Raw genomic sequence first — 15818 nt, 5'->3', positions numbered from 1 at the left:
CCCGCCTTTCCCCGGCAGCCCGCACAGGGAGGGACTGGGGGAAGACACTCGAAAGGCTCCTAGGAGAACACGGGTGCTGCAGACAGAAGACGGAACCTCCCCACACTCAGAATTCCGGAACACGTGTGACTGTGTGGGTGAGGTTTAGGGCCGCCCTCCACGCAGCTTCCTGGTGTCACAGTTGTTCCCTGGCAGTGGGAAGTCCGCTAATTACCTCCCTTGTCCATGGGGAGGCACTAGATGCTACCTGCTTTTCCAGCCCAACCCCCGCTGTTCCCCGGCTGCCCGCACTGGGAGGGACTCGGGGAAGACTCTCGAAGGGCTCCTAGGATATCCCGGGTTCTGCAGACATAAGACGGAACCTCCCCACACTCAGAATTCCGGAACACAGCTGACTGTGTGGGGGAGGTTAGGGGCCGCCCTCCACGCAGCTTCCTGGTGTCACAGGTGTTCCCTGGCAGGGAGAATTCCGCTAATTACCTCCCCTGTCCATGGGGAGGCACTAGATGCTACCTGAGTTTCCAGCCCAACCCCCGCCTTTCCCCGGCAGCACGCAGTGGGAGGGATTCGGGGAAGACACTCGAAGGGCTCCTAGGAGATCCCGGGTCCTGCAGACAGAAGACGGAACCTCCCCACTCTCAGAATTCCGGAACACGGCTGACTGTGTTGGGGAGGTTCGGGGCCGCCCTCCACGCAGCTGCCTGGTGTCACAGGTGTTCCCTGGCAGGGGGAAGTCCGCTAATTACCTCCCTGTCCATGGGGAGGCACAAGATGCTACCTACTTTTCCAGCCCAACCCCCGCCTTTCCCCAGCAGCCCGCACAGGGAGGGACTGGCGGAAGACACTCGAAAGGCTCCTAGGAGAACACGGGTGCGGCATACAGAAGACGAAACCTCCCCACACTCAGAATTCCGGAACACGTGTGACTGTGTGGGTGAGGTTTAGGGCCGCCCTCCACGCAGCTTCCTGGTGTCACAGTTGTTCCCTGGCAGGGGGAAGTCCGCTAATTACCTCCCTTGTCCATGGGGAGGCACTAGATGCTACCTGCTTTTCCAGGCCAACCCCCGCTGTTCCCCGGCTGCCCGCACTGGGAGGGACTCGGGGAAGACTCTCGAAGGGCTCCTAGGATATCCCGGGTGCTGCAGACATAAGACGGAACCTCCCCACACTCAGAATTCCGGAACACGGGTGACTGTGTGGGTGAGGTATAGGGCCGCCTTCCACACAGCTTCCTGGTGTCACAGGTGTTCTCTGGTAGGGGGAAGACCGCTAATTATCTCCCCTGTCAATGGGGAGGCACTAGATGCTACCTGCTTTTCCAGCCCAACCCCCGACTTTCCCCAGCAGCCCGCACAGGGAGGGACTTGGGGAAGACACTCGAAGGGCTCCTAGGAGAACCCGGGTGATGCAGACATAAGACGGAACCTCCCCACACTCAGAATTCCGGAACACGGGTGACTGTGTGGGTGAGGTTTAGGGCCGCCCTCCACACAGCTTCCTGGTGTCACAGGTGTTCCCTGGTAGGGGGAAGACCGCTAATTACCTCCCCTGTCCATGGGGAGGCACTAGATGCTACCTGAGTTTCCAGCCCAACCCCCGCCATTCCCTGGCTGCCCGCACTGGGAGGGACTCGGGGAAGAATCTCGAAGGGCTCCTAGGTGAACCCGGGTGCTGCAGACAGAAGACGGAACCTCCCCACACTCAGAATTCCGGAACACGGTTGACTGTGTGGGGGAGGTTAGGGGCCGCCCTCCACGCAACTGCCTGGTGTCACAGGTGTTCCCTGGCAGGGGGAAGTCCGCTAATTACCTCCCCTGTCCATGGGGAGGCACTAGATGCTACCTGCGTTTCCAGCCAAACCCCCGCCTTTCCCTGGCTGCCCGCACTGGGAGGGACTCGGGGAAGACACTCGAAGGGCTCCTAGGAGATCCCGGTTGCTGCAGACATAAGACGGAACCTCCCCAAACTCAGAATTCCGGAACACGGCTGACTGGGTGGGGAAGGTTCGGGGCCGCCCTCCACACAGCTGCCTGGTGTCACAGGTGTTCCCTGGCAGGGGGAAGTCCTCTAATTACCTCCCCTGTCCATGGGGAGGCACTAGATGCTACCTGCGTTTCCAGCACAACCCCCTCCTTTCCCCGGCAGCCCGCACAGGGAGGGACTCTGGGAAGACACTCGAAGGGCTCCTAGGAGATCCCGGGTGCTGCGAACAAAAGACGGAACCTCCCCACACTCAGAATCCCGGAACACGGCTGACTGTGTGGGGAAGGAACGGGGCCGCCCTCCACGCAGCTGCCTGGTGTCACAGGTGTTCCCTGGCAGGGGGAAGTCCGCTAATTACCTCCCTTGTCCATGGGGAGGCACAAGATGCTACCTGCTTTTCCAGCCCAACCCCCGCCATTTGACAGCAGCCCGCACAGGGAGGTACTTGGGGAAGACACTCGAAGGGCTCCTAGGAGAACCCGGGTGCTGCAGACATAAGACGGAACCTCCCCACACTCTGAAATATGGAACACGGGTGACTGTGTGGGTGAGGTTTAGGGCCGCCCTCCACACAGCTTCCTGGTGTCACAGGTGTTCCCTGGTAGGGGGAAGACCGCTAATTACCTCCCCTGTCCATGGGGAGGCACTAGATTCTACCTGAGTTTCCAGCCCAACCCCCACCTTTCCCCGGCTGCCTGCACTGGGAGGGACTCGGGGAAGACTCTCGAAGGGCTCATAGGAGATCCCGGGTGCTGCAGACAGAAGAGGGAATCTCCCCACACTCAGAATTCCGGAACAAGGATGACTGTGTGGGGGAGGTTCGGGGCCGCCCTCCACGCAGCTGCCTTGTGTCACAGGTGTTCCCTGGCAGGTGGAAGTCCGCTAATTACCTCCCTTGTCCATGGGGAGGCACAAGATGCTACCTGCTTTTCCAGCCCAACCTCCGCCATTCCCCGGCAGCCCGCACAGTGAGGGACTGGGGGAAGACACTCGAAGGGCTCCTAGGTGAACCCGGGTGCTGCAGACATAAGACGGAACCTCCCCACACTCTGAATTCCGGAACACGGTTGACTGTGTGGGTGAGGTTTAGGGCCGCCCTCCACACAGCTTCCTGGTGTCACGGGTGTTCCCTGGTAGGGGGAAGACCGCTAATTACCTCCCCTGTCCATGGGGAGGCACTAGATGCTACCTGAGTTTCCAGCCCAACCCCCGCCTTTCCCCGGCTGCCCGCACTGTGAGAGACTCGGGGAAGACTCTCGAAGGGCTCCTAGGAGATCCCGGGTGCTGCAGACAGAAGACGGAACCTCCCCACACTCAGAATTCCTGAACACGGCTGACTGTGTGGGGAAGGTTCGGGGCCGCCCTCCACGCAGCTGCCTGTTGTCACAGGTGTTCCCTGGCAGGGGGAAGTCCGCTAGTTACCTCCCTTGTCCATTGGGACGCACTAGAAGCTACCTGTTTTTGCAGCCCAACCCCCGCCTTTCCCCAGCAGCCCGCACAGGGAGGGACTTGGGGAAGACACTAAAAGGGATCCTAGGAGAACCCGGGTGCTGCAGACATAAGACGGAACCTCCCCAAACTCAGAAATCCGGAACACGGGTGACTGTGTGGGTGAGGTTTAGGGCCGCCCTCCACACAGCTTCCTGGTGTCACAGGTGTTCCCTGGTAGGGGGAAGACCGCTAATTACCTCCCCTGTCCATGGGGAGGCACTAGATTCTACCTGAGTTTCCAGCCCAACCCCCACCTTTCCCCGGCTGCCTGCACTGGGAGGGACTCGGGGAAGACTCTCGAAGGGCTCATAGGAGATCCCGAGTGCTGCAGACAGAAGAGGGAACCTCCCCACACTCAGAATTCCGGAACAAGGATGACTGTGTGGGGGAGGTTCGGGGCCGCCCTCCACGCAGCTGCCTTGTGTCACAGGTGTTCCCTGGCAGGTGGAAGTCCGCTAATTACCTCCCCTGTCCATGGGGAGGCACTAGATGCTACCTGCGTTTCCAGCACAACCCCTTCCTTTCCCCGGCAGCCTTCAAAGGGAGGGACTCTGGGAAGACACTCGAAGGGCTCCTAGGAGATCCCGGGTGTTGCAGACAGAAGACAGAACCTCCCCACACTCAGAATTCCGGAACACGGTTGACTGTGTGGGGGAGTTTCGGGGCCGCCCTCCACGCAGCTGCCTGGTGTCACAGGTGTTCCCTGGCAGGGGGAAGTCCGCTAATTACCTCCCTTGTCCATGGGGAGGCACAAGATGCTACCTGCTTTTCCAGCCCAACCTCCGCCATTCCCCGGCAGCCCGCACAGTGAGGGACTGGGGGAAGACACTCGAAGGGCTCCTAGGTGAACCCGGGTGCTGCAGACATAAGACGGAACCTCCCCACACTCTGAATTCCGGAACACGGTTGACTGTGTGGGTGAGGTTTAGGGCCGCCCTCCACACAGCTTCCTGGTGTCACGGGTGTTCCCTGGTAGGGGGAAGACCGCTAATTACCTCCCCTGTCCATGGGGAGGCACTAGATGCTACCTGAGTTTCCAGCCCAACCCCCGCCTTTCCCCGGCTGCCCGCACTGTGAGAGACTCGGGGAAGACTCTCGAAGGGCTCCTAGGAGATCCCGGGTGCTGCAGACAGAAGACGGAACCTCCCCACACTCAGAATTCCGGAACACGGATGACTGTGTGGGGGAGGTTCGGGGCCGCCCTCCACGCAGCTGCCTTGTGTCACAGGTGTTCCCTGGCAGGTGGAAGTCCGCTAATTACCTCCCCTGTCCATGGGGAGGCATTAGATGCTACCTGCGTTTCCAGCACAACCCCCTCCTTTCCCCGGCAGCCCGCACAGGGAGGGACTGGGGGAAGACACTCGAAAGGCTCCTAGGAGAACACGGGTGCTGCAGACAGAAGACGGAACCTCCCCACACTCAGAATTCCGGAACACGTGTGACTGTGTGGGTGAGGTTTAGGGCCGCACTCCACGCAGCTTCCTGGTGTCACAGTTGTTCCCTGGCAGGGGGAAGTCCGCTAATTACCTCCCTTGTCCATGGGGAGGCACTAGATGCTACCTGCTTTTCCAGCCCAACCCCCGCCGTTCCCGGATGCCCGCACTGGGAGGGACTCGGGGAAGACTCTCGAAGGGCTCCTAGGAGATCTCGGGTGCTGCAGACATAAGACGGAACCTCCCCACACTCAGAATTCCGGAACACAGCTGACTGTGTGGGGGAGGATGGGGCCGCCCTCCACGCAGATGCCTGGTGTCACAGGTGTTAGCTGGCAGGTGGAAATCCGCTAATAACCTCCTCGGTCCATGGGGAGGCACTAGATGCTACCTGCGTTTCCAGCCCAACCCCCTCCATTCCCCGGCAGCCCGCACAGGGAGGGACTCTGTGAAGACACTCGAAAGGCTCCTAGGAGATCCCGGGTGCTGCAGAGAGAAGACGGAACCTCCCCACACTCAGAATTCCGGAACACGGTTGACTGTGTGGGGGAGGTTCGGGGCCGCCCTCCACGCAGCTGCCTGGTGTCACAGGTGTTCCCTGGCAGGGGGAAGTCCGCTAATTACCTCCCCTGTGCATGGGGAGGCACTAGATGCTACCTGCGTTTCCAGCCCAACCCCCGCCTTTCCCTGGCTGCCCGCACTGGGAGGGACACGGGGAAGACTCTCGAAGGGCTCCTAGGAGATCCCGGGTGTTTGCAGACATAAGACGGAACCTCCCCACACTCAGAATTCCTGAACACGGCTGACTGTGTGGGGAAGGTTCGGGGCCGCCCTCCACGCAGCTGCCTGGTGTCACAGGTGTTCCCTGGCAGGGGGAAGTCCGCTAGTTACCTCCCTTGTCCATTGGGACGCACTAGAAGCTACCTGTTTTTGCAGCCCAACCCCCGCCTTTCCCCAGCAGCCCGCACAGGGAGGGACTTGGGGAAGACACTAAAAGGGCTCCTAGGAGAACCCGGGTGCTGCAGACATAAGACAGAACCTCCCCAAACTCAGAATTCCGGAACACGGGTGACTGTGTGGGTGAGGTATAGGGCCGCCTTCCACACAGCTTCCTGGTGTCACAGGTGTTCTCTGGTAGGGGGAAGGCCGCTAATTACCTCCCCTGTCTATGGGGAGGCACTAGATGCTACCTGCTTTTCCAGCCAAACCCCCGACTTTCCCCAGCAGCCCGCACAGGGAGGGACTTGGGGAAGACACTCGAAGGGCTCCTAGGAGAACCCGGGTGCTGCAGACATAAGACGGAACCTCCCCACACTCAGAATCCCGGAACACGGGTGACTGTGTGGGTGAGGCTTAGGGCCGCCCTCCACACAGCTTCCTGGTGTCACAGGTGTTCCCTGGTAGGGGGAAGACCGATAATTACCTCCCCTGTCCATGGGGAGGCACTAGATGCTACCTGAGTTTCCAGCCCAACCCCCGCCTTTCCCCGGCTGCCCGCACAGGGAGGGACTCGGGGAAGAATCTCGAAGGGCTCCTAGGTGAACCCGGGTGCTGCAGACAGAAGACGGAACCTCCCCACACTCAGAATTCCGGAACACGTATGACTGTGTGTGGGAGGTTCGGGGCCGCCCTCCACGCAGCTGCCTTGTGTCACAGGTGTTCCCTGGCAGGTGGAATTCCGCTAATTACCTCCCCTGTCCATGGGGAGGCACTAGAAGCTACCTGCTTTTCCAGTACAACCCCCTCCTTTCCCTGGCAGCCCGCACAGGGAGGGACTCTGGGAAGACACTCGAAGGGCTCCTAGGAGATCCCGGGTGCTGCAGACAGAAGACGGAACCTCCCCACACTCAGAATTCCGGAACACGGTTGACTGTGTGGGGGAGGTTCGGGGCCGCCCTCCACGCAGCTGCCTTGTGTCACCTGTGTTCCCTGGCAGGGGGAAGTCCGCTAATTACCTCCCTTGTCCATGGGGATGCACAAGATGCTACCTGCTTTTCCAGCCCAACCCCCGCCATTCCCCGGCAGCCCGCACAGGGAGGGACTGGGGGAAGACACTCGAAAGGCTCCTAGGAGAACACGGGTGCTGCAGACAGAAGACGGATCCTCCCCAAACTCAGAATTCCGGAACACGGCTGACTGGGTGGGGAAGGTTCGGGGCCGCCCTCCACGCAGCTGCCTGGTGTCACAGGTGTTCCCTGGCAGGGGGAAGTCCGCAAGTTACCTCCCTTGTCCATTGGGAGGCACTAGATGCTACCTGCTTTTCCAGCCCAACCCCCACTTTTCCCAGCAGCCCGCACAGGGAGGGACTTGGGGAAGACACTCGAATGGCTCCTAGGAGAACCCGGTTGCTGCAGACATAAGACGGAACCTCCCCACACTCAGAATTCCGGAACACGGGTGACTGTGTGGGTGAGGTATAGGGCCGCCTTCCACACAGCTTCCTGGTGTCACAGGTGTTCTCTGGTAGGGGGAAGACCGCTAATTACCTCCCCTGTCAATGGGGAGGCACTAGATGCTACCTGCTTTTCCAGCCCAACCCCGCCTTTCCCCAGCAGCCCGCACAGGGAGGGACTTGGGGAAGACACTCGAAGGGCTCCTAGGAGAACCAGGGTGCTGCAGAGAGAAGACGGAACCTCCCCACACTCAGAATTCCGGAACACGGGTGACTGTGTGGGTGAGGTTTAGGGCCGCCCTCCACACATCTTCCTGGTGTCACGGGTGTTCCCTGGTAGGGGGAAGACCGCTAATTACCTCCCCTGTCCATGGGGAGGCACTAGATGCTACCTGAGTATCCAGCCCAACCCCCGCCTTTCCCCGGCTGCCCGCACTGTGAGGGACTCGGGGAAGACTCTCGAAGGGCTCCTAGGAGATCCCGGGTGCTGCAGACAGAAGACGGAACCTCCCCAAACTCAGAATTCCGGAACACGGATGACTGTGTGGGGGAGGTTCGGGGCCGCCCTCCACGCAGCTGCCTTGTGTCACAGGTGTTCCCTGGCAGGTGGAAGTCCGCTAATTACCTCCCCTGTCCATGGGGAGGCACTTGATGCTAACTGCGTTTCCAGCACAACCCCCTCCTTTCCCCGGCAGCCCGCACAGGGAGGGACTCTGGAAAGATACTCGAAGGGCTCCTAGGAGATCCCGGGTGCTGCAGACATAAGACGGAACCTCCCCACACTCAGAATTCCGGAACACGGTTGACTGTGTGGGGGAGGTTCGGGGCCGCCCTCCACGCAGCTGCCTGGTGTCACAGGTGTTCCCTGGCAGGGGGAAGTCCGCTAAATACCTCCCTTGTCCATGGGGAGGCACAAGATGCTATCTGCTTTTCCAGCCCAACCTCCGCCATTCCCCGGCAGCCCGCAGAGTGAGAGACTGGGGGAAGACACTCGAAGGGCTCCTAGGTGAACCCGGGTGCTGCAGACAGAAGACGGAACCTCCCCACACTCAGAATTCCGGAACACGGCTGACTGTGTGGGGGAGGTTCGGGGCCGCCCTCCACGCAGCTGCCTGGTGTCACAGGTGTTCCCTGGCAGGGGGAAGTCCGCTAATTACCTCCCATGTCCATGGGGAGGCACTAGATGCTACCTGCGTTTCCAGCACAACACCCTCCTTTCCCCGGCAGCCCGCACAGGTAGGGAATCTGGGAAGCCACTCGAAAGGCTCCTAGGAGATCCCGGGTGCTGCAGACAGAAGACGGAACCTCCCCACACTCAGAATTCCGGAACACGGTTGACTGTGGGGGAGGTTCGGGGCCGCCCTCCACGCAGCTGCCTGGTGTCACAGGTGTTCCCTGGCAGGGAGAATTCCGCTAATTACCTCCCCTGTCCATGGGGAGGCACTAGATGCTACCTGAGTTTCCAGCCCAACCCCCGCCTTTCCCCGGCAGCCCGCAATGTGAGGGATTCGGGGAAGACACTCGAAGGGCTCCTAGGAGATCCCGGGTGCTGCAGACAGTAGACGGAACCTCCCCACACTCAGAACTCCGGAACACGGCTGACTGCGTGGGGGAGGTTCGGGGCCGCCCTCCACGCAGTTGCCTGGTGTCACAGGTGTTTCCTGGCATTTGGAAGTCCGCTAATTACCTCCCCTGTCCATGGGGAGGCACTAGATGCTACCTGCGTTTCCAGCACAACCCCCTCTTTTCCCCATCAGCCCGCACAGGGTGGGACTCTGGGAAGACACTCGAAGGGCTCCTAGGAGATCCCGAGTGCTGCAGACAGAAGACGGAACCTCCCCACACTCAGAATTCCGGAACACGGTTGACTGTGTGGGGGAGGTTCGGGGCCGCATTCCACGCAGCTGCCTGGTGTCACAGGTGTTCCCTGGCAGGGGGAAGTCCGCTAATTACCTCCCTTGTCCATGGGGAGGCACAAGATGCTACCTGCTTTTCCAGCCCAACCTCCGCCATTCCCCGGCAGCCCGCACAGTGAGGGACTGGGGGAAGACACTCGAAGGGCTCCTAGGTGAACCCGGGTGCTGCAGACATAAGACGGAACCTCCCCACACTCAGAATTCCGGAACACGGGTGACTGTGTAGGTGAGGTTTAGGGCCGCCCTCCACACAGCTTCCTGGTGTCACAGGTGTTCCCTGGTAGGGGGAAGACCGCTAATTACCTCCCCTGTCCATGGGGAGGCACTAGATGCTACCTGAGATTCAGCCCAACCCGCGCCTTTCCCAGGCTGCCCGCAGTGGGAGGGATTCGGGGAAGACACTCGAAGGGCTCCTAGGAGATCCCGGGTGCTGCAGACAGAAGACGGAACCTCCCCACCCTCAGAATTCCGGAACACGGCTGACTGTGTGGGGGAGGTTCGGGGCCGCCCTCCACGCAGCTTCCTGGTGTCACAGTTGTTCCCTGGCAGGGGGAAGTCCGCTAATTACCTCCCTTGTCCATGGGGAGGCACTAGATGCTACCTGCTTTTCCAGCCCAACCCCCGCCGTTCCCCGGCTGCCCGCACTGGGAGAGACTCGGGGAAGTCTCTCGAAGGGCTCCTAGGTGATCCCGGGTGCTGCAGACATAAGACGGATCCTCCCCACACTCAGAATTCCGGAACACGTCTGACTGTGTGGGGGAGGTTCGGGGCCGCCCTCCACGCAGCTGCCTGGTGTCACAGGTGTTTCCTGGCATTTGGAAGTCCGCTAATTACCTCCCCTGTCCATGGGGAGGCACTAGATGCTACCTGCGTTTCCAGGACAACCCCCTCCTTTCCCCATCAGCCCGCACATGGTGGGACACTGGGAAGACACTCGAAGGGCTCCTAGGAGATCCCGAGTGCTGCAGACAGAAGACGGAACCTCCCCACACTCAGAATTCCGGAACACGGTTGACTGTGTGGGGGAGGTTCGGGGCCGCATTCCACGCAGCTGCCTGGTGTCACAGGTGTTCCCTGGCAGGGGGAATTCCGCTAATTACCTCCCCTGTCCATGGGGAGGCACTAGATGCTACCTGCGTTTCCAGCCCAACCCCCGCCTTTCCCTGGCTGCCCGCACTGGGAGGGACTCAGGGAAGACTCTCGAAGGGCTCCTAGGAGATCCCGGGTGCTGCAGACATAAGACGGAACCTCCCCACACTCAGAATTCCGGAACACGGTTGACTGTGTGTGGGGGAGTTTCGGGGCCGCCCTCCACGCAGCTGCCTGGTGTCACAGGTGTTCCCTGGCAGGGGGAAGTCCGCTAATTACCTCCCTTGTCCATGGGGAGGCACAAGATGCTACCTGCTTTTCCAGCCCAACCTCCGCCATTCCCCGGCAGCCCGCACAGTGAGGGACTGGGGGAAGACACTCGAAGGGCTCCTAGGTGAACCCGGGTGCCGCAGACATAAGACGGAACCTCCCCACACTCAGAATTCCGGAACACGGCTGACTGTGTGGGTTAGGTTCGGGGCCGCCCTCCACGCAGCTGCCTGGTGTCACAAGTGATCCCTTTCAGGGGGAAGTCCGCTAATTACCTCACTTGTCCATGGGGATGCACAAGATGCTACCTGCTTTTCCAGCCCAACCCCCGCCTTTCCCCGGCAGCCCGCACATGGAGGTACTGGGGGAAGACACTCAAAAGGCTCCTAGGAGAACCCGGGTGCTGCAGACATAAGACGGAACCTCCCCACACTCAGAATTCCGGAACACGTTTGGCTGTGTGGGTGAGGTTTAGGGCCGCACTTCCCGCAGCTTCCTGGTGTCACAGTTGTTCCCTGGCAGGGGGAAGTCCGCTAATTACCTCCCTTGTCCATGTGGAGGCACTAGATGCTACCTGCTTTTCCAGCCCAACCCCCGCCGATCCCCGGCTGCCCGCACAGGGAGGGACTCTGGGAAGACACTCGAAGGGCTGCTAGGAGATCCCGAGTGCTGCAGACAGAAGACGGAACCTCCCCACACTCAGAATTCCGGAACACGGTTGACTGTGTGGGGGAGGTTCGGGGCCGCATTCCACGCAGCTGCCTGGTGTCACAGGTGTTCCCTGGCAGGGGGAAGTCCGCTAATTACCTCCCCTGTCCATGGGGAGGCACTAGATGCTACCTGCGTTTCAAGCCCAACCCCCGACTTTCCCTGGCTGCCCGCAATGGCAGGGACTCGGGGAAGACTCTCCAAGGGCTCCTAGGAGATCCCGGTTGCTGCAGACATAAGACGGAACCTCCCCACACTCAGAAATCCGGAACACGGCTGACTGTGTGGGGAAGTTTCGGGGCCGCCCTCCACGAAGCTGCATGGTGTCACAGGTGTTCCCTGGCAGGGGGAAGTCCGCTAATTACCTCCCTTGTCCATGGGGAGGCACTAGATGCTACCTGCATTTCCAGCCCAACCCCCGCCTTTCCCCAGCAGCCCGCACAGGGAGGGAATTGGGGAAGACAGTCGAAGGGCTCCTAAGAGAACCCGGGTGCTGCAGACATAAGACGGAACCTCCCCACACTCAGAATTCCGGAACACGGGTGACTGTGTGGGTGAGGTTTAGGGCCGCCCTCCACACAGCTTCCTGGTGTCAGAGGTGTTCCCTGGTAGGGGGAAGACCGCTAATTACCTCCCCTGTCCATGGGGAGGCACTAGATGCTACCTGAGTTTCCAGCCCAACCCCCGCCTTTCCCCGGCTGCCCGCACTGGGAGGGACTCGGGGAAGAATCTCGAAGGGCTCCTAGGTGAACCCGGGTGCTGCAGACAGAAGACGGAACCTCCCCACACTCAGAATTTCGGAACACGGCTGACTGTGTGTGGGAGGTTCGGGGCCGCCCTCCACGCAGCTGCCTGGTGTCACAGGTGTTCCCTGGCAGGGGGAAGACCGCTAATTACCTCCCCTGTCCATGGGGAGGCACTAGATGCTACCTGCGTTTCCAGCAACACCCCCTCCTTCCCCGGCAGCCCGCACAAGTAGGGACTCTGGGAAGACACTCGAAGGGCTCCTAGGAGATCCCGGGTGCTGCAGACATAAGACGGAACCTCCCCACACTCTGAATTCCGGAACACGGTTGACTGTGTGTGGGGGAGTTTCGGGGCCGCCCTCCACGCAGCTGCCTGTAGTCACAGGTGTTCCCTGGCAGGGGGAAGTCCGCTAATTACCTCCCTTGTCCATGGGGAGGCACAAGATGCTACCTGCTTTTCCAGCCCAACCTCCGCCATTCCCCGGCAGCCCGCACAGTGAGGGACTGGGGGAAGTCACTCGAAGGGCTCCTAGGTGAACCCGGGTGCTGCAGACATAAGACGGAACCTCCCCGGCCTCAGAATTCCGGAACATGGCTGACTGTGTGGGGGAGGTTCGGGGCCGCCCTCCACGCAGCTTCCTGGTGTCACAGGTGTTCCCTGGCAGGGGGAAGTCCGCTAATTACCTCCCCTGTCAATGGGGAGGCACTAGATGCTACCTGAGTTTCCAGCCCAACCCCCGCCTTTCCCCGGCAGCCCACAGTGGGAGGGATTCGGGGAAGACACTCGAAGGGCTCCTAGCAGATCCCGGGTGCTGCAGACAGAAGACGGAACCTCCCCAGCCTCAGAATTCCGGAACATGGCTGACTGTGTGGGGGAGGTTCGGGGCCGCCCTCCACGCAGCTGCCTGGTGTCACAGGTGTTCCCTGGCAGGGGGAAGTCCGCTAATTACCTCCCTTGTCCATGGGGAGGCACAAGATGCTACCTGCTTTTCCAGCCCTACCCCCGCCTTTCCCCGGCAGACCGCACAGGGAGGGACTGGGGGAAGACACTCGAAAGGCTCCTAGGAGAACCCGGGTGCTGCAGACAGAAGACGGAACCTCCCCACACTCAGAATTCCGGAACACGTGTGGCTGTGTGGGTGAGGTTTACGGCCGCACTCCACGCAGCTTCCTGGTGTCACAGTTGTTCCCTGGCAGGGGGAAGTCCGCTAATTACCTCCCTTGTCCATGGGGAGGCACTAGATGCTACCTGCTTTTCCAGCACAACCCCCTCCTTTCCCCGGCAGCCCGCACAGGGAGGGACTCTGGGAAGACACTCGAAGGGCTCCTAGGAGATCCCGAGTGCTGCAGACAGAAGACGGAACCTCCCCACACTCAGAATTCCGGAACACGGTTGACTGTGTGGGGGAGGTTCGGGGCCGCATTCCACGCAGCTGCCTGGTGTCACAGGTGTTCCCTGGCAGGGGGAATTCCGCTAATTACCTCCCCTGTCCATGGGGAGGCACTAGATGCTACCTGCGTTTCCAGCCCAACCCCCGCCTTTCCCTGGATGCCCGCACTGGGAGGGACTCGGGGAAGACTCTCCAAGGGCTCCTAGGAGATCCCGGGTGCTGCAGACATAAGACGGAACCTCCCCACACTCAGAATTCCTGAACACGTTTGACTGTGTGTGGGTGAGGTTCGGGGCCGCCCTCCACGCAGCTGCCTGGTGTCACAGGTGTTCCCTGGCAGGGGGAAGTCCGCTAATTACCTCCCTTGTCCATGGGGAGGCACAAGATGCTACCTGCTTTTCCAGCCCATCCTCCGCCATTCCCCGGCATCCCGCAAAGTGAGGGAATGGGGGAAGACACTCGAAGGGCTCCTAGGTGAACCCGGGTGCTGCAGACATAAGACGGAACCTCCCCACACTCAGAATTCCGGAACACGTCTGACTGTGTGGGGGAGGTTCGGGGCCACCCTCCACGCAGCTGCCTGGTGTCACAGGTGTTCCCTGGAAGGGGGAAGTCCGCTAATTCCCTCCCCTGTCCATGGGGAGGCACTCGATGCTACCTGAGTTTCCAGCCCAACCCCCGCCTTTCCCTGGCAGCCCGCAGTGGGAGGGATTCGGGGAAGAAACTCGAAGGGCTCCTAGGAGATCCCGGGTTCTGCAGACAGAAGACGGAACCTCCCCACCCTCAGAATTCCGGAACACGGCTGACTGTGTGGGGGAGTTTCGGGGCCGCCCTCCACGCAGCTGCATGGTGTCTCAGGTGTTCCCTGGCAGGGGGAAGTCCGCTAATTACCTCCCTTGTCCATGGGGAGGCACAAGATGCTACCTGCTTTTCCAGCCCAACCCCCGCATTTTCCCGGCAGCCCGCACAGGGAGGGACAGGGGGAAGACACTCGAAAGGCTCCTAGGAGAACCCGGGTGCTGCAGACAGAAGACGGAACCTCCCCAACCTCAGAATTCCGGAACACGGCTGACTTTGTGGGGCAGGTTCGGGGCCGCATTCCACGCACCTGCCTGGTGTCACAGATGATCCCTGGCCGGGGGAAGTCCGCTAATTACCTCCCCTGTCCATGGGGAGGCACTAGATGCTACCTGCGTTTCCAGCCCAACCCCCGCCTTTCCCTGGCTGCCCGCACTGGGAGGGACTCGGGGAAGACTCTCGAAGGGCTCCTAGGAGATCCCGGGTGCTGCAGACATAAGACGGAACCTCCCCACACTCAGAATTCTGGAACACGGGTGACTGTGTGGGTGAGGTTTAGGGCCGCCCTCCACACAGCTTCCTGGTGTCAGAGGTGTTCCCTGGTAGGGGGAAGACCGCTAATTACCTCCCCTGTCCATGGGGAGGCACTAGATGCTACTTGCTTTTCCAGCCCAACCCCCGCCTTTCCCCAGCAGCCCGCACAGGGAGGGACTTGTTGAAGACACTCGAAAGGCTCCTAGGAGATCCCGGGTGCTGCAGACATAAGACAGAACCTCCCCACACTCAGAAATCCGGAACACGGGTGACTGTGTGGGTGAGGTTTTGGGCCGCCCTCCACACAGCTTCCTGGTGTCACAGGGGTTCCCTGGTAGGGGGAAGACCGCTAATTACCTCCCCTGTCCATGGGGAGGCACTAGATGCTACCTGAGTTTCCAGCCCAACCCCCGCCATTCCCCGGCTGCCCGCACTGGGAGGGACTCGGGGAAGAATCTCGAAGGGCTCCTAGGAGATCCCGGGTGCTGCAGACAGAAGACGGAACCTCCCCACACTCAGAATTCCGGAGCACGGATGACTGTGTGTGGGAGGTTCGGGGCCGCCCTCCACGCAGCTGCATTGTGTCACAGGTGTTCCCTGGCAGGTGGAAGTCTGCTAATTACCTCCCCTGTCCATGGGGAGGCACTAGATGCTACCTGCGTTTCCAGCACAACCCCCTCCTTTCCCCGGCAGCCCGCACAGGGAGGGACTCTGGGAAGACATTCGAAGTGCTCCTAGGAGATCCCGGGTGCTGCAGACAGAAGACGGAACCTCCCCACACTCAGAATTCCGGAACACGGCTGACTGTGTGGGGGAGGTTCGGGGCCGCCCTCCACGCAGCTGCCTGGTGTCACAGGTGTTCCCTGGCAGGGGGAAGTCCGCTAATTACCTCCCTTGTCCATGGGGAGGCACAAGATGCTTCCTGCTTTTCCAGCCCAACCTCCGCCATTCCCCGGCAGCCCGCACAGTGAGGGACTGGGGGAAGACACTCGAAGGGCTCCTAGGTGAACCCGGGTGCTGCAGACATAAGACGGAACCTCCCCACACTCAGAATTCCGGAACACGGC

The sequence above is a fragment of the Camelus bactrianus genome, chromosome 3 (assembly GCF_048773025.1).
Source record: "Camelus bactrianus isolate YW-2024 breed Bactrian camel chromosome 3, ASM4877302v1, whole genome shotgun sequence".
Classification (NCBI taxonomy): domain Eukaryota; kingdom Metazoa; phylum Chordata; class Mammalia; order Artiodactyla; family Camelidae; genus Camelus; species Camelus bactrianus.
This window is presented reverse-complemented; position numbering follows the sequence as displayed.